Source organism: Amblyraja radiata, chromosome 6, assembly GCF_010909765.2.
Source record: "Amblyraja radiata isolate CabotCenter1 chromosome 6, sAmbRad1.1.pri, whole genome shotgun sequence".
NCBI classification, from domain to species: domain Eukaryota; kingdom Metazoa; phylum Chordata; class Chondrichthyes; order Rajiformes; family Rajidae; genus Amblyraja; species Amblyraja radiata.
In genome coordinates, this window is record NC_045961.1 from 20,741,225 (window position 1) to 20,765,506 (window position 24,282).

At 43.5% G+C, this 24,282-nt stretch overlaps 1 long non-coding RNA gene across 1 annotated transcript; it reads left to right on the top strand.

The window, feature by feature from the left end:
• Positions 1–1,164: 1,164 nt before the first annotated feature.
• On the top strand, positions 1,165–18,413 carry LOC116973975. The gene is made up of 3 exons (XR_004412228.1): positions 1,165–1,174; positions 11,964–11,968; positions 18,356–18,413. It is a non-coding gene; the product is annotated as an uncharacterized LOC116973975 (long non-coding RNA).
• The last annotated feature ends 5,869 nt before the right edge of the window (positions 18,414–24,282 follow it).

The following is a 24,282-nucleotide window of genomic DNA, read 5'->3' on the forward strand; positions in this document are numbered from 1 at the left end:
ATCCTAACATAGCCAACACCAGACCCATGTCGCGGGCCATCTACGTCCCCGGCGGCCAAGGCGTTAAAAAAATGCCCTAATTGCGGTTATATGCATTCAATGCAGTCGCAGTGCCCGGCTTACGGAAAATCCTGCAATTTCTGCAAGAAATTGAATCATTTCTCGGCTGTCTGCCGCTCTCGTGGGAAACTTCCCCCAGCTTCTAGACAAGTCCTAAACAACTTGGTGCGGGTTGATAGCGAGTTTGGTTCCCAGTCCTCTCTCGATACTGCCCACGACTCTGAGCCAATTAGTTCTCAAGGAGATGCTAGTGTTTTCACACTCCTACACGCACCTGCTTGACTCACGGATCCTTCGGTCCTCGTTACTGTCAACAATTCGACTCTCTGCTAAGCTCGACACGGGGGCGAAGGTCAATGTTATGTCAACAAGCCTGTTCAGAAAGATTAGGCACAATGAGCAACTAAGTGCTGACCGTTCGACTTTACATGCTTACGGGGGCGAGGTGCTGAAACCTGTGGGCAAGGCCATTTTCAATTGTGTGCTGCAGAGGTCATCGTGGGCTCTCACGTTCTATGTTCTCGACTCTGACTGTGTGACTTTGTTGGGCAACCAGGCATGCCAGGACCTGGGACTAGTCTCGTTCGACCGCACTGTCCATGAGGTGCGGGTGATGTTGGATCCGATATTTGAGTACCCGGACCTGTTTGATAATGAGCTGGGCAAACTGCCTTTCGTCTACAAGATCGCCACCAACCCAAAGGTGGCGCCTGTGGTCCGTGCACCACACAGAGTATCCCTCGCTATGAAGGACAAGGTTGAATCGATGCTGAAGAGCATGGTCGCGATGGGAGTGCTGGAGGCAGTCAGTGAGCCCACCGAGTGGGTCTCCACCATGGTTGCCACGCTAAAAAAGGACAAGAACGAGATAAGAGTGTGCATCAACCCAAAGGACCTGAACCTCGCGATTAGGCGACCACACTACCCCATGAGAACCGTGGAAGATGTTGCAGCTCAAGTCGGCCAAGCCACGGTTTTCTCCATCCTCGATGCCAAGAGTACCTTCTGGCAAATACCACTCGACAAACGCTCCTCCGATCTGACAACGTTTGCTACTCCCTTTGGCAGATTCAAATTCCTGCTGATGCCATTCAGAATCAACTCTGCCAGCGAGGTGTTCTAGAGGTCCATGGAACAGCTGTTCGCTGGCATGCCGTGCGCCATCATTGTCGATGATATCCTAGTCTACGGGGAGAATGCCGCCGAACATGACAAAAAACCTACGACGGTTCCTGGACCGGGCTCGACAGATCAATTTAAAACTGAACATAAAAAAGTGCAGATTTCGCGTCTCTGAAGTGCCTTACATCGGACACATCTTCACTTCTGATGGACTAAAGCCTGACCCACAAAAGACTGTTGCAATTTCCGAGATGCCAGCCCCAACCGACGTCCTCGGTCTGCAACGTTTCCTGGGCATGGTCAATTACCTCGGTAAGTTTATACCTAATCTCAGCGAGCTGAGCTCGCCCCTGAGGCAACTAACTAAAAAAGACACTGCCTGGTCCTGGTTCCCACAACACCAGCAGGCTTTCGAATTTCTGAAATCTAAGCTGACCAGCACCCCGACACTTAAATTCTTCGACCTGCGCCGTCCCATTGTTGTTACCTGTGATGCCTCCTGTTTTGGACTCGGTGCTGCTTGCCTGCAGCTCTTTGATGATGGATCGCTGTTACCTGTTTCGTATGCCTCGCGAACCATGACCGACACAGAGCAACGGTATGCTCAGATCGAGAAGGAGCTCCTCGCGGTTGTGTTTGCTTGTTCCAAGTTTAAAGATTTCCTTTTCGGCAGCAGATTCACGGTCGAGACCGGCCACCAGCCATTAGTGACAATTCTTAGCAAGCCCATACATGTTGCCCCTGCCAGACTGCAGCGCATGATGCTGCAGCTCCAACGTTTTGATTTCCAACTGGTCTACAAAAAGGGCACTGAAATGCATGTGGCCAATACTCTATCTCATGCCCCACGGGCCTCCTGTGACCGCCACCCCTACGAGCAAGAAAACCTCTTGGTGCTGAACGTCAACATCGTCCCAACCAGGCAACTTCAGTGCCTGATCGAACACACCGCCGCTGACACTGCGTTGCAGCAGCTTGAAGCTGTCATCAAACGTGGCTGGCCCGACAAACGGACAACTTTGCCATCGGGTGCCCAACCGTTCTTTCTGGTCCGCGATGAGCTGGTGCTCCAAGATGGTGTTATCGTCAAAGGCCACAAGGTTGCGGTCCCAGCCTCTCTGTATGATCTATACTACAACGCAGCCCATAGCGGTCATCCTGGGGTCGATGCCACTATTTCTCATGCTCAGGGACAATTCTACTGGCCTGGTGTGGCCAAATATATCAGGGACCGAGTTTCCTCCTGCTCCACCTGCAACAACCTCGCCCCACACCAGCAGCGACAGCCCCTTTTGCAGCAGCCGGCGCCTGCCATGCCCTGGACATCGCTGGCTGCCGACATATTCGAATGGCGGGGCAAGCAGTTTCTTGTCCTGGTTGACTCGTACTCCAACTGGTTCGAGGTGGACCTGCTTCCTTCAATCACCTCCGAGATGGTCATCAGCAAACTGCGCAGGCACTTTGCCACCTTCGGTGCCCCAGTCCGCTTACAAACTGACAATGGCCGACAATTTACCAGCGCCGAATTCAAATCTTTCGCTGCCAAGTGGAACTTTCACCACTACACTAGTAGCCCAGAATATCCACAAAACAACGGCCTTGCCGAGCGAGCCGTGCGGAGTGCTAAGGGTCTGCTTGAGCAGTCCCGCCTGTCTAACTCCGACTTCTACCTGGGCTTACTTAACCTCCGTAATATCTCCCGTGACCAGACCATGGGTTCCCCTGCCCAGCGTCTGATGTCGAGGACAACCAGGCCACCTATGCCGATCGCTCAACAGACCCTGCTACCCAAGGTATTCGAGCCTGCCGTTGTCCAGCAGCGGATTGAACAGAAGCATGAGGTTCAACGGCGTTCCCACGACAGGTCCTGCCGCCCGCTGACGTCCCTACTGCCCGGGCAAGTCGTTCGGATGCAAACTAGCACCGGCTATTCCCGTCTCGCGACCGTGGTTGGCGTGGCTGATACGCCTCGTTCTTACCTGGTGGACTATGATGGGACTGTCTATCGTCGAAGCCGTCAACACCTGTTGGCTGTGAACGAGCCGAAGCCTCCACCTGCGGGTCCCTATGCTCCACCTCTGCTGTCCCAGCCCGCCCCTGCCGGCTTTCCTGCTGATCCCTGCATGCCCCGGACCCCTCACTTGTTGCGTTCTCCTCCACCGCTGCCGCCTGGTTTTGGCCGGTTTGCCTCCCCTCCTGCACGTTCTCCCTCCCCTCCTGTGTCGCCTGCTCCAGCTGCGTCTCCTCCTGCTTTAACTCCTGCTACGGATGCGTCTCCTCCTGGTTTAACCTTCTCGCCTACTTCTGCTGCGCCTTCTCTTCTTTCCGATGGGGGGGGGGGGAAGGTGTTGTATGCACGCGTTCGGGTCGCATTGTTAAGCCGCCTGTTCGCTATGGCGACTTTGTTTAGATTTGTATATTTTATGTAATCACACTGCCATGGCTCTATTTCAATTCTGATTTCTAAGGGGAAGGATGTAGATGGTTTATGCATGCAACCAATAATGTAGCTACCTCAGTACCACTAACCACGCCTTAGTCATCAAGTATAATAACACTCTCTCTCCCTATCTCTCGCTCTCTCTCCAGCACGGTGACAGACTGCGTGCAGTTAGTTCTGGATCATGTTTAACCTGTGTGTTTATTAAAGAGTTAAGTAAAGTTACAAGTGTGTGAGATTCACTTCTTTACAATAAGGGAATAACGTTTAGTGCAAGGTAGTTCAAGTTCAAGTTCATGTTCAAGTTACATTTATTGTCTCATGCACCAATTGGTACAGTGAGATTTGAGTTACCATACAGCCATACGAATAAAATATACGATAGAATTTAAAGTGAACAGCGGAATCAACGTTTCCCACTGTGAGGGAAGGCAATAAAGTTCAGTCCTCTTCCTCTTTGTTCACCTGTGGTCGGGGCCTTTGAGCCCTCCGCAGTCACCGCTACAGCAGCCCGATGTTCAGGCCCTCTCGCCCGGATGATCGGAGCACGGAAGAGCACAGTCAGTGGCTTGGAGTTTCCGAATTGGTCGCTTCCTATCAGAGACCGCGGCTCCCGAAGTCCACAGGATGAGCTGGGAGGAGATTCAACACTGGTGACCCTCGGCAAAAGATCCCAGGACTCCGTGATGTTAAAGTCAGTGCCGCCCGTGTCTAGAAGGTCTGCAAACCACAGCTCCACGGTTTTAAAGTCAGCAGGTTCAACACTCCGGAGCTTCAACACAGGCGATCCCCAGCAAGGCATTGTCCCGCTCCGCGATGGAATTCAGTGCTGCGCCGCCGCTGAAGCTCTAGCCGGTCTCTGGTAGGAAAGGCCGCGCCAATCCAGATGGTAGGCCACGAGGGGGGGGCGAAGATGCGACTCGGAGAAAAGACGCATCTCCGTCCAGGGAAAGTAAAGCCCGCAAAGTCGGATCAAGGATAGTCCGAGGGTCACCAGAGGTAGATAGTAGTTCAGCACTGCTCTCTGGTTGTGATAGGATTATTCAGTTGCTCGATAACAGCTGGGAAGAAACTGTCCCTCAATCTGGTTGTGTGCATTTTCACACTTCTATACTACTGAATGACTTTGAACTAAAATTTGGGGAGCAGTTGCGTGAGTCAAGATGCATTTGAGAACGCACAACAGGGAGGACAAGGAAGCAGTGCAGAGTGATTGGGCTAACAACAATCACATTGTAATGGAAAGAAATAGAATATACAAACAATGCATTGAACTAACGCAAAGGGACTAGGTAAGAAAAATGGCTCTGTGACAATTTTACAAAAATGCTAAGGTTTCTCAAAATGGTAAAGAGACATAAATATGCTGTGCTGAATGCATGAAGCATTCATAACAGGGTAAACAACATTGCAAATAGAATTGTTTAATGTAATTGGTGTTACAGATACATAGCTGCAGTCATATCAACGCTGGGAGGAGAATATCCAAAGACAGACACAAAAAGCTGGAGTAACTCAACGGGACAGGCAGCATCTCTTAGAGAGGGAATGGGTAACGTTTCGGGTCGAGACCCTTCTAATTCAGACAGTCTTGACCTGCAACATCACCCATTCCTTCTCTCCAGAGATGCTGCCTGTCCCGCTGAGGTACTCCAACTTTTTGGGATTATTAGCATCTGCAGTTCCTTCCAACAGAGGAGAATATCCAAGGCTGAAAGTTGAATATTCAATGTTTTGAAAAAAGAGACAAAAAGGGAAAGAGGCATTGTTTGTAAAGTGTAAACTTGGAACGGCAGTGAGAAAGAATGTTTGTTCAGAAAATCAGGACATAGAATCAGTCTGGGTGAAGCTAAGAAGCACCAAGGATGCGGGCATGGTTTGTCCATAGGCAAGATAAAGAAAGAGATTTGTGAAGACATTACTAGATATGTTACAGTCAGAAACATGAGAATTTTAAATGGAACAAAGAAATGACTGAGCAATTACACAAATAGTTTGGTTGTGCCTTTATGGAATAGGACTCAAATAACTTCTCAGAATTGTTCGGGAATCAAGAGTCTAATGAAATGGAGGAACTAAAGGAAATTAGTATCATAAAGAATGTAATAACGGAACATTCAGAAAATACCACCTGGATTAGACAAAGTCAACTGGGTTTAAAAAGGGAAATATGTTTAAAACCTATCGACGATTTATAGGATGTAACTGGTAAACTAGATAAGGAATGACCAATGGATTTTATGCATTTACATTTTCAGAAGGCCTTTGATCAAGTTAGAGGTTGATCACTTCAGAGGTTAGTCGGCAAAACTAAAGCATATACAGTTGGGTGATAATGTACTGGCATGGACTAAACAGTCTGAAGCAGGGTACACAAAATTGCTGGGGAAACTCAGCGGGTGCAGCAGCATATATGGAGCGAAGGAAATAGGCAACATTTCGGGCCGAAACCCTTCTTCAGACTGATGGGGGGTGGGGGGGGGAAAAGTCTGAAGCAGGGTTTCGGCTCGAAACGTTGCCTATTTCCTTCGCTCCATATATGCTGCTGCACCCGCTGAGTTTCTCCAGCATTTTTGTGTACCTTGGACTAAACAATGGTTGGAAGACAGGAAATAGTATAAATTAAAGGTAGACACAAAATGCTGGAGTAACTCAGCGGGTCAGGAAGCATCTCTGGAGAGAAGTAATGGCTGCCTGGCCCGCTGAGTTGCTCCAGCATTTTGTGTCTACCTTCGATTTAAACCAGCATCTGCAGTTCTTTGCAACAGCATAAATTAACTTTTTTTCCAAGTGGTAAATAATAAATTTTGAGCCGACACAGGTAACAATTCCTGGCTCCAGCTATTCACAATGTATATAAATAATTTAAATTTGGAATCTGTAGTTCTAAGCCACTTGATAACATACAAATGTTGTATTGTAAATGATGAGGAGAATATAAAGCGGCTTCAAGGCGATTTTGACACATTGAGTGAATGATCAAATACATGGCAGATGCCGTACAACAAAGATACATCTAAAGTTATCTACTTTCATAGAATAAACAGAAATGTGTGCAGTTTCAATGGTGATAGGTTAAGAAACGTTGTTGAACAAAAGGATCTGGATGTCCTTGAACAACAATCACTGAAAGTAATTTTACAGGTACAGCAAGGTGTAAATAGTCAGATATTCTGTTGGCCTTAGACACAAAATGCTGGAGTAACTTAACGGGTCAGGCTGCGTCTCTGGAGAGAAGGAATGAGCGACGTTTCGGGTCGAAACCCTTCTTCAGACTGATGTCAGGGGAGGGCGCGGGACAAAGATAGAATGTAGGCAGAGACATTAAGACTAGTGGGAGAACTGGGAAGGGGAAGGGGATGGAGAGAGAAAGCAAGGGCTGTCTGAAGTTAGAGAAGTCAATGTTCATAGCGCTGGGGTGTAAACTACCCAAGCGAAATATGAGGTGCTGTTCCTCCAATTTGCACTTGGCCTCAATCTGACAATGGAGGAGGCCCAGGACAGAAAGGTCAGATTGGGAATGGGTGGGGGAGTTGAAGTGCTGAGCCACGGGGAGATCAGATAAGGTTAAGACGGACTGAGCGGAGGTGTTCAGCGAAGCGCTCACCGAGCCTGTGCTTGGTCTCACCAATATAGAGGTTGATACCTGGAACAGCATTCATACTGTTGGCCTTCATTGCAAGAAGTCTTGAGCACAAGCTTACATATGTCTTGCTCTAACATTGGTGAGGCCACATCTGGAGTACTGTTAGTCGTTTGGATTTGGGAAAGGATATACATGCCATCGTGTGAGTATAATGAAGATTCACCAGATTGCTATTTAGGACCATAGGACTGTTGTGTGAGAAAAGATTCACTAGAATTTAAATAATGATGAGTGATATAATTAAAAGGTACAAAATTCAGACATGGCCAGATGGATTAGATGCACGGAGGATGTTTCCACAGGTACCCTGAATCAGGAGTCATAATCTCAGAAAATGCTGTAAACTGTTTAGGACAAGGGAAACATCTTTACTCAGATGCCCATTAACCTGCAAAATTTTCCAAGAAGTAAATATGTTTAATAAATAAATAAATAGATTTCTGGACATAAAAGGCATTGAGTTATATGGGGAGAGAACAAGAATAATCATGTGTTTAAGAAGGAACTGCAGATGCTGGAAAATCGAAGGTACACAAAAAAGCTGGAGAAACTCAGCGGGTGCAGCAGCATCTATGGAGCGAAGGAAATAGGCAACGTTTCGGGCCGAAACCCTTCTTCAGACTGATGCTGCTGCACCCGCTGAGTTTCTCCAGCTTTTTTGTGTACCTAAGAATAATAATGTAGCAGATTGATTATCTAGGCAATACACAAGTGTCGCCATGTTTTGGCGTCGACAAAGTAACAAAGGTTCTCCGAACAATCCCATCTACTGCTTGCCATCGCACGTGGCACCAGATGCCCACTCCAGCCGGGTCTACCCTTATTCCCTTTGCTCCCTTTGTTCTCGGCTCAAGACCATCAGTTGATGACCATCTGGGCTTTAATCCCAAAGAAATACTTCTGGTTTGTGAAGATGTCCAGATTGTAATGAAGCACTGGGCAATGAGACGTTATCCATTTCTCTTCACACTAAGAGAAGCCTGCAATTGTGGAGCCTGAGGGAGACACAGCACAGAAACAGACCCTTTAACCCAATGAGTCTGTGCTCACCATCAAGCCCATTTTTAAACAAATCCCTTCCTGATCCATTTAATCCACCTAATATTTCCATCAATTTTATCCATAGAATTTTATCCACTCACCTACATAATGACATAATTTACAGTGGCCTAATTAATCCACAAGCCCACACACTTTTGTACGTGGGAGGAAACCAACGCATCTGAACAATAACCATTGCAGTCACAAGCAGAACATGCAAACTCCACACAAATAGCACTGACGGTCAGGATCGAACATGGGTCACCAGAGCTATGAGGCAGCAGTTCCAATATCTACAACATTGCACTGCACACCGATGTGTTCAACCAATGTTCTCAAAGCCCCTTGAGCACATTGGCTGATCCACACCACATGGGAAGGGGAATTGAATTCGTTTTTTCTGCTGAACAGAATTTTAATTACCTTTACAAATTGTGAAATATTGCATACGTGTGCAGTTCTATCGTGGAAGGGATGTGGTAAGAATGTAATTGTTCTATCTGGGACATATGACAATAAAACACTCTTGACTTTTTACTTTCTAAGAAAACAAAGCAATCGCGACTTTGTGTAGCTGCTTCTTCTTCTTTCGTGTCCATCTTCCATGTTTCAAACGTTGACATCGCTGTCATCGTCCGTCCTGAAAAGGACGCAAGCTTCCGGCGACAATCAGTGGGAGCCATCACTTGTTACAATAGATGATGGTGGTAGCAGAATTAGCTCAGGATACTTCCAGTTTCCAGCCCCGCGACGTGGACGCTTCTGCTTTGGGGCCTGTGTAGCTGCTGAGCAATAACACGTGGCAGCTTTCTCCGACTCCTGATGAGGCACTGCCTATTGAGGCATTGCTCCTCATTTAGATAGATATGAATGAAAGTCCTCAAAATGTTCTATGTAGGTGAGGTCTAAAATTTAGGGTCATAGAGTAATTCAGTGTGGAAACAGGCTCTTCAGCCCAACTTACCCACTCCGACTAACATATCACATTTACACTAGTCCCACTTGCCGGCATTTAGCCCGTAACCCTCCAAACCTATCCATTTACCTGTCTAATTGCTTCTTCTTGCGATAACCCCTGCCTCATCTCCCTCTTCTGGAAGATCATTCCATACATACATCGTGCATGAAAAAGTTACCCCTCAGATCCCTGTAACATTTTCCTCCTTCACCTACCTATGCCCTTTGGTTTTCGATTCCCCCGCTCTGGGCAAGAGACTCTGTGCGTTTTCCCAATCTATTTCTCTAATGATTTTATACACTTCTATAAGATCACCCTTCGTCCTCCTGCACTCCAAGGAAAAGTGTCCCAGCTTGCTCAACCTCTCCCTCTAGCTAAGATCTTCGAGCCTTGGCAACATCCTTGTAAATCCTCTCTGTGCCTTTTCCAACAACATATTTCCTATAACATGGTGCCTTGAATTCAGCTATCGGACGATAGCAAAAATAAACCAATTCCTCCACTTAGATGACCTCGAAAAGATCATCCACACACTTATCTCCTCCCGCCTAGATTACTGCAACTCTCTTTACTCTGGCATCAGCCAATCTTCCCTGTCCCCCCTGCAACTGGTTAAAACGCCGCAGCGAGACTCTTGACGGGCACCCGAAAAAGGGACCACATCACCCCGATCCTGGCCTCTCTCCACTGGCTCCCTGTGCGGTTCCGTATACATTTCCAGACCCTCCTCTATGTCTACAAAGCCCTCAATGGGCTTGCCCCCTCCTGCAGTAAAAGTCTTCTCACCCACCACTCCAACTCCAGGTCCCACAGATCGGCCGACTTAGGGCTGCTGAATATCCCGCGGTCTAGTCATAAGCTTAGGGGCGACCGCACATTTGCGGTTGCAGCTTCTAGTCTGTGGAACAGCATCCCCCTTCCCATCAGAACTGCCCCCTCCATCGACTCCTTTAAGTCAAGACTAAAAACCTATCTATACTCCCAAGTCTTTCCTGACGTCAACTGAGCGAGGGCTATATGTATATATGTATGTAGTTTGTTTGTTTATACTATTCTTATAACAAATGTAAAGCACTTTGGCCAATTAGAGTTGTTTTTTAAATGTGCTATATAAATAAATGTGACTTGACTTGAATTGAACACAATACTCTAAATGAAGCCTCAGCAACATCTTATATATCTGCAACATGACCTCCCAACTTCTATACTCAATACTCTGACTGATGAAGCCCAATGTGCCAAAAACCTTATTGACCACCCCATCTACCTGCGCCACCACCTTTAAGGAACTATGTACCAGCACTCCTAGATCCCTCTGCTCTACAACATTTCCCAGACCCCTGATATTCACCATGTAGGTCCTGCCCAGAAAGGTGTGGAGGCCAAGGCAGAGGTAGATAAATTCTTGATTAGTCCAGGTGTTAGAGGTTATGGGGAGAAGGCAGGAGAATGGGGTTAGGAGGGAGAGATAGATTAGCCATGATTGAATGGCAAAGTAGACTTCATGGGCTGAATTGCCTAAATCTGCTCCTATCACGTGAACATGAAGTATGTTAGACTTTCCAAAACCTCATATTTTTCTGTATTAAATTCCATCAACCATTCCTCAGCCCACCTGACAAACCGATCAAGATCCTGCTACAATTTATGACACTATCTGCAATACCACCCACTTTTGTATCATCTGCAAACTTATTCTTGCCATGTACATTCCCATCCAAATCATTGATATACAGTAGATAACAAACAATAATGATTCTTGCACTGAACCTTGAGGCACATCACGTGTCACAGGCCTCCAGTCCGAGAAGCAACCTTCAACCATCACCCTCTGCTCCTTCCATGAAGCCAAATTTCTACCAATTCAGTTATCTCTCCTTGGATCCCATGCGATCTAACCTTCCAGAACAGCCTACCATGTGGGACTTTGTCGAATGCTTTGCTGAAATCCATATATACAACATCTACAGCTCTACCCTTATCGACCTTTATGGTCACATCTTCAAAAAACGCAATCAGATTCGTGAGATACGATCTCCCACATACAACCATGCTGACTATCCCTAATCAGCCATTGTCCAACTCAATACACGTATATCCTATCCATCAGAATACTAGGGATCCATTTGCCCCTATTCCAAACAAATCATTCCTGTTGTTCAGGCCCTTTACATGATTCCCAGTGGCACTTGCAGAATGCAACCATATCTTTACCACGCTGCATGAATGGCCCTAAAATAAAGTTTGCTCCTGCAACCATTCTAATTTTTCAACATGCATCACAAACATAACTCAATTTCCGACACAAGGACAAATCCCTTCAACCAATGTAAGTAAGGCAGGACATCTTCCTGCTGTGAATTGCCAAATTTCACTGTCAACGTTCCGGTTGGCGGCGCGACTCACATTGCAGCAGCCCCTGCAGCCTGTCTGTCTTTTTTTTTTGTCTAGTTAAATGTAGTTGTTGTGTTCTTTTATACTGTGTTTAACTGTGTATATGTGGGGGGTGGGGAGTGGGAAACTTTTAAAATCTCTTCCCTGCACGGGAGACCCGACCTTTTCCCTGTCGGGTCTCCGTTGTCGTTGGGGCCTAGCACCGTGGAGCGGCCTCCAACCGGAATGACCTGGGGGCTCCAGTCGCGGAGCCTGCGGACTATTTACCATTGCGGGGCTGGCCAGCCTCGGAGTGTGGGGAGTGCTGGTGGCTTGCTGTTGCGGCCCGACTCCGGAGCTTGGAGGCTCCAGTCGCAGGCCCGGTGGACGAGACATCGGGAGCTCGCGGGTGCCTGGTGGAGACCGCTTTTCGGAACCCCGCAACGCAACTTCTCCTGCCCGTGTCGCGGGGTTGGAACAACCCGGAGCGGGGCCGTACATCGTCCGGTGCGGCTTTAATGGTCGCGGGACATTCCAACGCCCGCCGGGGGCTCCCCGTTGAGACATTAAGACCTAGAGAGGGGCCGTACATCGCCCGGCGTGGCCTCAACGGCCGTGGGACTTATCATCGCCCGCCGTGGGGCTTCAACATCGGGAGAAAAATGGAGAGCAGGGGAGAGAAAATACTTGCCTTCCACCACAGTGAGGAGGAGAGATTCACTGTGATGGATGTTTGTGTGAATTGAATTGTTTGTATGTCTTGTAGGAATTGTTTTGTTTGTATGGCTGTAGAAACAAAGTTTCGTTTGAGCCTCACTGAGGTTCAAATGACAATGAATAAATATTGTATTGTATTATTGTATTGTCACATGTTATTGACATGGGCCATTTCAACAGGCCTGTTATCACTGCAGCACTGCCCAAATTTTGAACATTGCAAGCACAGCCTTGTAAATCAAATAATTGGTCACAGCTGCTGCAATGAAAATGCAAAGCACCAATTAACGTTTAAATTGAAAGCATTTTATTGCCTGCAATGCTGAATAATGAATCCAGGAGTCCAATATTTTTTCCAAATATTACCCGACGGAAAGATGTGTGATGATTTGTCCCGAGGCACCTCAATATAACAAGAAAGATACCCAAGCAACAGGCTGTATATGTGGGAGGCCAGCAGGGATGCAGCCCCTCACCAATAATCATTCAAAACAATGTTTATTTCTGTGGATCAATGCCAGCATATAAAATAACTGCATTTTTAAAAATGGTCTCATTTAAATCTCAGATGATTTCACTGCCCCCACAATTATCTTTGTTGTAGCGTGTAGTGTGTCTTCACATTTAATTAATTTTTGAATTTTGTGTAATGCAATGAAGATATCGAAGCCACATTAACCACAGCGAACCCTAGCAATATGTTGAGATCAGTAGGGGGCAGGCTTTCACCGTTGAATGCACTCATGTTACCATTTCTGCTTTACCAGCCACCTACATCACAGTACCCTGGGGTCTGTAGAAGCAACACGTTCAAAATCCTGGATCGTAAAGTGCTTTTGCTTCTGCAACTGTGTTTGTTTCGCTTTGGTTTAAGGGCGATTCACAGCACACAGGGCAGGGAACACAAAAAGCTGGGCTCAGCTGAGATTATCCATATCCTCAGCATTCATCACGCCCGTAACCTTGAATTGCAAACACTTTGCATGTTATTTTATGTTTTAAACGATTAAATGGAATTGTAAAATTGAATGGAAGTGGAACGTGAAACTGAATTGCTGGCTGGCTTGCATGCAATAGTGGTGAAGCACAAAATCTACGGGGAGCACAGCGGTGACATCTACATTTGGATTGCATGTCAGGTAACAGTATGTGCTGAAGAAACTTCAGGTCTTGACTGGAAAGGTAACTGATGGCTTATTCAGACATGAGCTTTAAAGGGGCTGCTCTTACCTGAGCTCCAAATGGTGAGTGTGTCACTATAGACAACTGTAGCCATTTCTCTGACCAATTTTACATCCTCAAATGATTTAGTAAGGTCTTTCTTCTTTCCTTGGGTGCTGCGGTGAACAGGCCCAACCACATTGATGCTTCCTCTAGATGTGCATCTCCAATATACCTATGTCAAATTGTCCATTGGAGAGTTGGTTGCCTGCTTCCACGCCCAAATTGCCACTGCTGGTTAGATGACCTGACTCAGTGGCAGCATTGGACTTGATGGTTCCCACTAAGAATAGCTTATTTTGTGGCTCCTTCCATGGCCAGCAATAGTGCAGTGTATTTCTCCTCAAATAATATGGGTACAACCTGCAGACATGCAGCGGGCCCAGAATCAATGCCCTTAAATGTCTGAACCCTTGAAAGTCATGGGCCTGAGAAAACTCCAAACTGGTCCCAGTTCTCTGATTCCTGTTTTCAGTATGGTGTGGATCTCTGATGATATTAGTTGCCTTCTTCAGGCAGTGCTTCATGTAGATCCACCACTTTCTGTAGTCATTCTTGAACGTCTGAATCAGGCCATCGGTCAATATGTTCTCCACATATACTTAGAAATGTTTGGTCCAGTATCAGTGGCGTGCTGAATCTTTTCAAACTTCTGAGGAAGTTGACGTCGATCTCTTGTGGCTGCAGGCAAATTGAAGTGTGTCCATGCTATTATTGAGGCAGGAGTTGATTTGCATCGTAACCAACCTCTCAAAGCACTTCATCACAATGGCTGTGAGCACTAAGTAGTCATTGAAACATTCACCTTGCCTTCCTTGGCAGCAGTATTACGTTTAGAGTAGGTAGTGACCTTGTACGATGGTAGTTTGAAGGTTTATGTACATTTATGCTGCTTATGGTACACTGTGCCTTATGAATGCCCATTTTTGAGGTGCCTAATTTTCTCTCTCTTTTAGCGTCATTGTAGTGTCACGCATCATCATCACGTCACGCAGACGTCCTTGTTATGAAAACAGACAACAAATATGCATGGATGTGGACAGATGTATCTGTTATAGATAGAGAGGTGATTATATGATCAGGGTGGTCTAGCTTTTGTGTTTGTTCACTCACCCAATATTGGGCCAAAGCCTCAATATGTCAGCTCTGTCCTTCAGAGATGCTACCAAGCCACTCTTGGTACAAAACTTTGAATTTCCCCATCAAGTGTACATTTGTGCCCTTGCTATTTTCAGTCCTTCTTTCCATTGTTTAGTTTGGTTTAGTTTAGAGGCACAGCGTGGAAACAGGCCCTGGACTACTGATCCCCGCGCACCAACACACTTGGGATAATTGACCATTATACCAAGCCAATGAACCTACAAACCCCTGTACGTCTTCGTAGTGTGGGAGGAGACGGGGGATCCCGGAGAAAACCCACGCAGGTCACGGGGAGAAAGTACAAACTCCCTACAGACAGCACCTGTAATCAGGGTCAAACCGGAGTCTCTGGCGCTGTAATGCAGCAACTGCTGCACCACTGTCCAGCACAAAACAACATTGAGTCATCAGCTCTGCGAGGATAGTGGGTGATTATCAGGAGGAGCTTTCATTGCCAATTTGACCGGGTAGGCTAGAGTCCATAACAAAGTCCTCCCCTCCCCATTTCTCCTCGCTCCATATACTCCACAACCAGCAGTATTGAGTCTGTCCTGCTAAAGGATGAGGATATATCCAGGAATAATGACGTGAAATTTGGCACGTTGCCTAAAGTATGATCCTGTGAGGACCATTATGCCAGCCTGTTGCATGGCTAGACTGTGGAACAACTCTTCCAATTTGGCCACCATCCTCAGATGTTGATGAGGAGGACATAGCAAGGTGACTGAGCCAAGAGGAGTTTTGCTGCGTCTGAAAGCAGAGCCTGGAACAGTCCAGGGGGTTCATTGGGTTTTGTCTTTTTTCTGTTGTACCAACATGCTTTATGATACTATATCATTCCATGGATACAATTGAAATTGTTAAGCATTCCAGAGGGAGGTTATCCAAGGTCTGGAGTCACACATAGGGCAGCCCAGTACAGACAGCATTTCATGGTCTGTATTCAGGAGTCCGGTGTTTATTTGACGAATTTTATTATAGTGAGGGTATGTTCTGCATTGTTCAGCAGCTCCTGAGCTTGAAGCCAATCCTGGGAAGTTTCAAGAGTCACGGGTATTTTATTCTCATGTACCCTGACACACCCTAACTCTACTGTCCACCTGTAGAAGTTCAAGAGAGTACGTGTCGACATATCAAACTTCTCAATCTTCTAAGAGTGTGGAGGAGTTGACGGGCTTTATTTATCATTCTGACACAAACAGATTCTATAAGTAAAGTGTGAATCAGTGGCATTGTGCATGACTGTACCTGCCAATGAAAGCAAACTTTTGCATAAAATGAATGATATCGGTAAGAAAGTCTAAATATAAAATGAATACAAGCAAATGTATTAATACAGATAGACATGTTGGTTGGCAAAGACTTGGTTGGCTTAAAGGCCAGTTTATATGTTGCACAACCCTGAATGTCTGAAGAAGAGTCTCAACCCGAAACGTCACCCGTTCCTTCTCTCCAGAGATGTGGACTGTCCCGCTGAATTACTCCAGCATTTTGTGTCTATCTTCGATTTAAACCAGCATCTGCAATTTCCTACATATTAAAGGATGGGTTTGAATAGGAATATTAAATTTTGAATTTGAAAATAAAGGAAAGTGAATGAGAACTGTAAGCCATTAATCTAATTGGAGGTTGACACGGGCTGAAGCTGAGAACAGATCAGCTGTCAAGCTTTCAGTAGTTATGTTCCGGAGTTTGCAGAGCAAATTGTGGACGCTGCTCAGACCATCGAGCAAACCAACCTCCCTTCCATTGACTCCATTTATACCTCACGCTGCCTCGGCAAGGCAGGCAGCATTATCAAGGATGAGTCGCTCCCTAGCCACTCCCTCTTCTCCCCTCTCCCATCAGGCAAAAGGTATTGATGTGTGAAAATGCACACCTCCAGATTCAGGGACAGTTTCTTCCCGGCTGTTGTCAGGCAACTGAATCATCCTACCACAACCAGAGAGCTGTCCTGAACTGCTATCTACCTCTTTGGTGACCCTCGGACTATCTTTAATCGGACTTTACCTTGCACTAAACGTTTTTGCTTTATCATGTATCTATACACTGTAAATGGCTGGATTGTAATCATGCATTGTCTAAACTGAATTGAGATCTTTACTTTGAGCAAAGATGCAAATTAGACTTTTATTTGATTTTCATCCATTTCATGCAGTAAGCCAAAGGCAATATATGTTCTGAAAAATTTAACAAAAAATTAAACAAGAGTAATAGAATTGTCTACATCAAAGCCTACTACCCATTAGAAATTACTAGAATTCAGCATCTTTCACTCTGTGGGAACACAGATTTTGTATGTTGTAAATATTTCTCATTTGTGTTTGCATAATCCATCTGCTTATTTACATAGATAAATATGGTTCTTCGTTTTAACCCCCTTTAACATAGTCCAGATAAACTACATTATTTGATGGCAAAATGTTTGTACCTCATAGACTAAAATAAATGTTTATTTAATGTGTGCAAATAAGTACAGTAACTGGGTGAATTTTGCATACTAAATTCTACAGTTTGGTGCCTTGGTTCTATTCCTGTATTCAAATACTGCAATGGGGTTGTCATTAATTGACACTTAAGTAACTTGTCACCGGGGAAAAGGAAAGATAAAGGAGCAGTGAGAACACTACCAGCAAAGAAATAGAATTGAAAGCAAACAATTTAATAGACTCATCTAACAAAATAAACCCTTGTTACATTATGGTCTTCTTGAAGTTATACCTTTTTAATATTTTAATATGTGTATGTGTGTGGCCTCAATTTAAATTAATTTCACAAAATGCTGGAGTAACTCAGCGGGACAGGCAGCATCTCTAAAGGAATGGATGACGTTTTGGGTCGAGACCCTTCATGAGACCCGAAACGTCGCCCATTCCTTCTCTCCAGAGATGCTGCCTGTCCCACTGAGTTACTCCAGCAGTTTGTGTCTATCTTCGGTTGAAACCATCATCTGCAGTTCCTTCCTACACATAAATTAATTTCACACTGGATTAGTGAAAAGTGGCCGGTAATGATTTTGGTTTGTTCTGAGATAGATGTGGAAAGAGAAAGAATTCAAACTGTGTCAAGGCAAAAGATAATTTGTGCTATATTTCTCGATAGCAAGTATAGTTTGGCGCAGTGCAGGTCTAAACTCGTACTTTACCTCACCTCCACTTGCCTGCATTTCATTGGCAGTTTTGAAAAAGAGCAGCCTCGATGTTAAACAGGCTCTCAGACTGGCTTAGTTTCTAAAATAGCCTTCTCCTGCTGTGTGCTGTCACATATAGCCCATTGGGAATGCAAGGCTCGCCATTACAAATCTGAGATGCCACATTTGTTGTGAGGTCCCACGAGCCATTTTACATTTCTTTCATCCCCTCTGAGACATGGCCAGGAATGTGAACAATATAAATCACGATACAAAAGATAGCAGCAGCATTCAGCGAGTTTGCCGACTATTTTCAGCGGCGGTGAAAACCTCAGAGTTGAAGCTGAAAATTGTACCTTATTATAAATGATGCACCAGTTTGCAAGCATCGTGAATGACTATGAAAAGGAATATTAAATAATATACTTTCCTTTTCACACTCCGGATTATGTGAGTGATAAACCTGCTCTGGCAGTATGTATAGGCAGCCACCTTTGACAGAATCAGAGCTCATTGGCATGTATTAGCTCAAGAATTACCACAGTTACAAGTATGTCAGACTCAACACAAGACTTATTGCACAAGGGTTCAAAGCACAAGTCTCCCGTAACATGGTTTAATTTAGCACTAATTAGCCAACCTTTTTCTATGACATATAAGGACAGCCACAGTATTTTACGTCATACTCATAAAAACCAAGGGAAATTTTTCTTTGCCATTTAGAGGTTATCTTTGACCTCAGTAATTTACGTAAAGTTTAGGGGATGGTGACATGGGTGGAAAATCTATGTTTTTATCTGGACAATAACTAAGAGAGCGAAAGCTAAATAGAACCATACTTCCAACTTGATTGATCTTTTAAAAATGATCCTAATTGTAAGCATCAGTTTAGTTTAGTTTATTGTCAGGTGTATCGAGGTACACTGAAAAGCTTTTGCTGCGTGCTATCCACTCAGCAGGAAGACAAAACATGATTACATGAAACATGATTACAATCAAGCCATTTACAGTGTTATAGATACATGATAATAAGGGAATAACGTTTAGTGCAAGGTAAAGCCAGCAAAGTCCAATCAAGGATAGTCCGACGGTCACCAGTGAGCTAGATAGCCGCTCTCTAGTTTCAGTTGATTCATATGATTCAGTTGCCTGATAACAGCTGGGAAGAAACATTATTATTACTGGGAAGAAGCTGGGAAGAAGCATTATTGTAAGATCTTTTTTTTCTCCTCCCATAGTGGAAATAAATTCAAAGATTGTTTGCCACAATCCTTTCTCCTGTGGTGTGCTGACATATAGTCCACTAGGAATGCTAGAGTCACCATTACAAATATGAGATGGTACATTTTTTGTGAGATCTCACAAGCAATTTTACCTTTTTTTAATCCCCCTTGGAGACTCCTCTTGAACAACAGTGCTGGTAGTTCCATGCCCATGGTTCCCTCAATTTCTGGACTCCTAGTCCATAAAAATCATAGGTGGAATCCAATTAATGGATTAACAATGATAACACAAGTTAATCATCACCTTGAGAAAGCACATGTAGCAGTGCATTGGATTTGGCACTGACACATCAATAAAGAATACAATTCATCTTTTTAATGAAAGACGAGTCAAAGAACAACAGCCAGTAGCAAGAGAATGAGACTGAATGGAAGAGTGTGAGATTTGAAAAGAAGGCAAATACTAATGTTACATTTAATCTTGCTAGAAGCCACCATCGGAAGATTTTGTTTGATCAAGTTGATTTGTGCATCACATATAATTTTCACAGAAGCTGGGTGGAAAAATATATCCACCTGGGTTATACCTGTTTAGTTTGGTTTAGTTTTGAGATTCAGCGCAAAAACAGGCCCTTCGACCCGCTGAGTCCGCACCGACCAGCGATCCCCACACATTAACACTATCCTACACCTACGCTGGGGACAACCGAAGTTCTCGGAGAAAACCCACGCAGGTCACGGGGAGAACGTACAAACTCCGTACAGATAGCACCGTAGCCAGGATCGAATCCAGGTCTCTGGCGCTGTAAGCACTGTAAGGCAGCAACTCTACCCCTGCGCCAGCGTGCCTTACTGTTGTTTTCCTTCAGTGTCGCACAATCACATTTCTTGAACAAACCCTGCAAGGTTTTACTGTAAAAATCCCACTCCTTAAACTCTTAAGGCTTGCACTGAGAGAGTAATGCTGTGGCACATATTGAATAGAACGCTCTGTGGAAAGGGGAAAAAACCTACTGATTTGTGAGCTTCATCTGAATGATCAAGGAGTAGTAAAAAGGCGAAAACTTGAAATACGAATAGAGACTGCTGTAAATGCTCTGGAGGCTGGGTACATTCTTGCTGAGAAAAACAGTTAAGGTTTCAGATAAATGGACATGGATTAGAAACATTAATTTTGTTTCTCTCTTCACAGTTACTGCCTGGCCTTCTGAATATTTCCAGTATTTTCTGTTGATATTTTGGGGAAATAAATAGTTCTTCTGTTGAAGAAAGTTGGAATTCCTATTGTTTGTTATAATTGCAAAATTGGCCTCCCCAGAAGCTGTACAATTTAAAACCTATTTCTTGTCACAATTCTGGGCACTAGCAAGATTTCTTAGGGTAGGGAAAATCAGATCTTTATATATATACAGCGCAGTTACAGGCACTTCAGCTCACTGAGTCCGCACCGACCAGTGATCCCCACACATTAACACTATCCTACACACTTGAGAGAATTTACAGTTATACCAAGCCAATTAACCGACAATCCTGTATGTCTTTGGAGTGTGGGAGGAAACTGAAGATCTCTGAGAAAATCCATGTGGTCACGGGGAGAACGTACCAACTCCGTACAGACAAGCACCCATAGTCGGTATCGAACCCAGATCTCTGGCATTGTAACGCTGTAAAGCAGCAACTCTACCGCCGCACCACCGTGCGGCCCTTGTGTTGAAACTTTATTTTGATTGAGGGTGTATGAGGCTTGGGAGGAAAAGGGAGACCAAGTATATTCCATGCAGTTTGTCACCCCTTAATCTGATGGTTTACATTCAGTCTTTTATTCTTTTTCTGAAAGATCACCTGAGATGATGCATTGGATTTATGCACTGATGTAGATTATCACTAGATATACTAACATCAAAGTTATTAATGACTGCCACCACAAATTTGACTATTTCTGATAAGACCACATTAGGAACATGGGAAATGGTAAATGAAGAAAGACCATGGACCATCTAGTTTTCGTTCTATCATTCAGGTAGACACATGATTTAGCAAAACTGAGGTGATGACTCTTCATTGTAATTAATCTCTATCAAGTTATCTACACATATTAATAAAAGGTTTGCCCAATTTTATCAAAACTTGTATACGTCTAAAACTAAAATAGAAGACAATATAATTGTAGATTTTTTAGATAATTGTAATCTGCCAAAATTGGATATTTTGGAACAAGAGGAATTAGGAGTACAGATCACAAGGGAAGAAATAAGTGAAACAATAAAATAACTGAAAAATGGGAAAACGCCAGGACCAGATGGTTTTAATAATGAATTCTATAAAGGTTTCCAGGAGTTAATGGTACCACGGTTATTTAAGTTATATAAATATGCCTTTACCGAAAATAAATTACCAGAAACATTAGCCGAATCCACAATTACGTTAATACCTAAAAAAGATAAGGACTTAGAAGAACCGGGCTCATATAGAGCCATATCACTCCTAAATACAGATCAGAAAATTTTAGCAAGAACTTTAGCAAGAAGATTGAGTAAATATATTAATAAATTGATAAATCCGGACCAAACGGGGTTTATACCTAAAAGACAATCATCTAACAATTTGAGACGCCTTTTTAATATAATGTATTCATACAAAACGGAAAAGGAAGACTTGTCAGTTATATCTCTGGATGCAGAGAAAGCATTTGATCAGGTAGAATGGCAGTATTTATACAAAGTACTCCAAAAATTTAATATGGGAGAGAATTTTATCAGATGGGTTAAATTACTATATGATAAACCAATGGCAAGAATACTAACTAATAATATATTATCTTCAAAATTTCAATTATCGAGGGGCAATAGGCAGGACTGTGTTTTATCACCCCTGCTATTTGCACTTATGATAGAGCCGCTTGCTGAAAGGATAAGAAGGCATCCGGATATTCAGGGATATAATACTAAGGATACTATTAATAAAATATCACTATATGCAGATGATATACTTTTATATATTACAAACTCCCAAATGAGCATCCCAAATTTATTAAATCTAATAGAGGAATTTGGCTCTTTCTCCGGTTATAGAATAAATTGGAATAAAAGTGAAATTATGTCATTAAAACCCCAGAAAGCGAATCACCTATTAAAATTTCCATTTAAAATCGCAACGGAAAGATTTAAGTATTTGGGTATTCAAGTTACTAGAAGATATAAATCATTATTTAAGCTAATTTTATACCATTATTAAATACATTTGATTCACTGATTAAATTTTGGAGAACTGTCACTAATTGGCAGAATAAACGCTATAAAAATGATAGCGCTACCACAAATAATATATTTATTCCAATCTATACCGATATATATACCAAAACACTTTTTTTTAAAATTAGACTCGAATATTTTAAATCTTATTTGGGATTATAAAGCACATAGAATTAAAAAAAATCACTTGTGCAAACCCAAAGAGGTGGTGGGGGGGGGGGGGGGGGGGGGGGGGTTTGCATTACCTAATTTTCTATACTATTATTGGGCAGTACATATTAAAAATATAATTTATTGGTTGGACAGTCCTGCTCAACAGTTGGAATGGATAAGAATGGAGAAAGAGGATTGCGCCCCCTACGATCTAGGAGCGATCATTTTTCCCCCAATAAAGCTGAATAATATGTTATATAAGAAGAATCCAATTATACAAAATACAATACGAATCTGGAAACAAATAAAATTAACTTTAAAATTAAGAAATTTATCAGTGTTAACACCAATAGTGAATAACCCAGTATTTAAACCATCTGGTATGGATAAAACATATAAACAATGGAAAAAAGTGGGAATTAAAAAGGTAGGTGATTTGTATGAATTGGGAAATTTATTATCATTTCAACAACTAAAATCAAAATTTAAATTGAATAACAATCAATATTTTAAATACCTACAGGTATGTGACTTTATGAAGAAATATATACCAAGATTCCAAAGTATAATTTTAGACCCACTGGAAGAAGTAATGAATATCAATGCGGAGTCAACAAAATTAATATCATACTTGTATAACAGTATTTTAAATATAGAATTACCATCAACAGAGGCAATTAGAGAAGACTGTGAAAAAGAATTAATGATAAAAATCTCAAAAGAAACATGGGAAAAATATTTGATACAGGATAGAGGATAGATTAGAGGGCTCGTCTAGAGAGGCTATTTGGGTGGAACTGAGAAATGGGAAAGGGGTAGCAACACTTATAGGGGTGTATTATAGACCGCCAAATGGGGAGCGAGAATTGGAAGAGCAAATATGTAAGGAGATTGCAGATATTAGTAGTAAGCACAAGGTAGTGATTGTGGGAGATTTCAATTTTCCACACATAGACTGGGAAACACATTCTGTAAATGGGCTGGATGGGTTGGAGTTTGTAAAATGTGTGCAGGATAGTTTTTTGCAGCAATACATAGAAGTACCTACTAGAGAAGGGGCGGTACTGGACCTCCTGTTAGGAAATGAGATGGGTCAGGTGGCAGAGGTATGCGTTGGGGAACAGTTCGGGTCCAGTGATCACAATACCATTAGTTTCAATATAATTATGGAGAGGGACAAAACTGGACCTAGGGTTGAGATTTTTGATTGGAGAAAGGCTAACTTTGAGGAGATGCGAAAGGATTTAAAAGGAGTAAATTGGGACAGTTTGTTTTATGGGAAAGATGTGGAAGAGAAATGGAGTACATTTAAAGGTGAAATTTTAAGAGTACAGAATCTTTATGTCCCTGTTCGGTTGAAAGGAAATCGTAAAAATTGTAAAGAGCCATGGTTTTCAAGGGAAATTGGACACTTGGTTCGGAAAAAGAGGGAGATCTACAATAGTTATAGGCAGCATGGAGTAAATGAGGTGCTTGAGGAGTATAAAGAATGTAAAAAGAATCTTAAGAAATAAATTAGAAAAGCTAAAAGAAGATATGAGGTTGCTTTGGCAAGTAAGGTAAAAGTAAATCCGAAGGGTTTCTACCGCTATATTAATAGCAAAAGGATAACGAGGGATAAAATTGGTCCATTTGAGAGTCAGAGTGGCCAACTATCTGCAGAGCCAAAAGAGATGGGGGAGATATTGAACAGTTTCTTTTCTTCGGTATTCACCAAGGAGAAGGATATTGAATTATGTGAGGTAAGGGAAACAAGCAGAGTAGCTATGGAAACTATGAGGATCAAAGAAGAGGAAGTACTGACACT